Source organism: Phalaenopsis equestris, unplaced genomic scaffold (assembly GCF_001263595.1).
Source record: "Phalaenopsis equestris unplaced genomic scaffold, ASM126359v1 Scaffold207623, whole genome shotgun sequence".
Taxonomy (NCBI): domain Eukaryota; kingdom Viridiplantae; phylum Streptophyta; class Magnoliopsida; order Asparagales; family Orchidaceae; genus Phalaenopsis; species Phalaenopsis equestris.
In genome coordinates, this window is record NW_018226937.1 from 1 (window position 1) to 238 (window position 238).

A 238-nucleotide genomic window follows, 5' to 3' on the forward strand; every position below is an offset into this window, starting at 1 on the left:
AGTTTGGGTCAAACGTGGACTAGCCATGGGCTAAGTTCAAATTAATTATTGTATTTGATATAAAACATCATGATGAACAATTTTCATGAAGGATAAAAGTTGTTTTGAAGTTGATTCGGTAATCAATTTGGATGGATTTTGATGGGTTTGGATTTAGACCTAAATTAAGCATGTAGGGCTAAACTTGGGTCAAACTTGGGCTAGCTTTAGGCTAAGCTCAAATTAATTATTTTGTTTG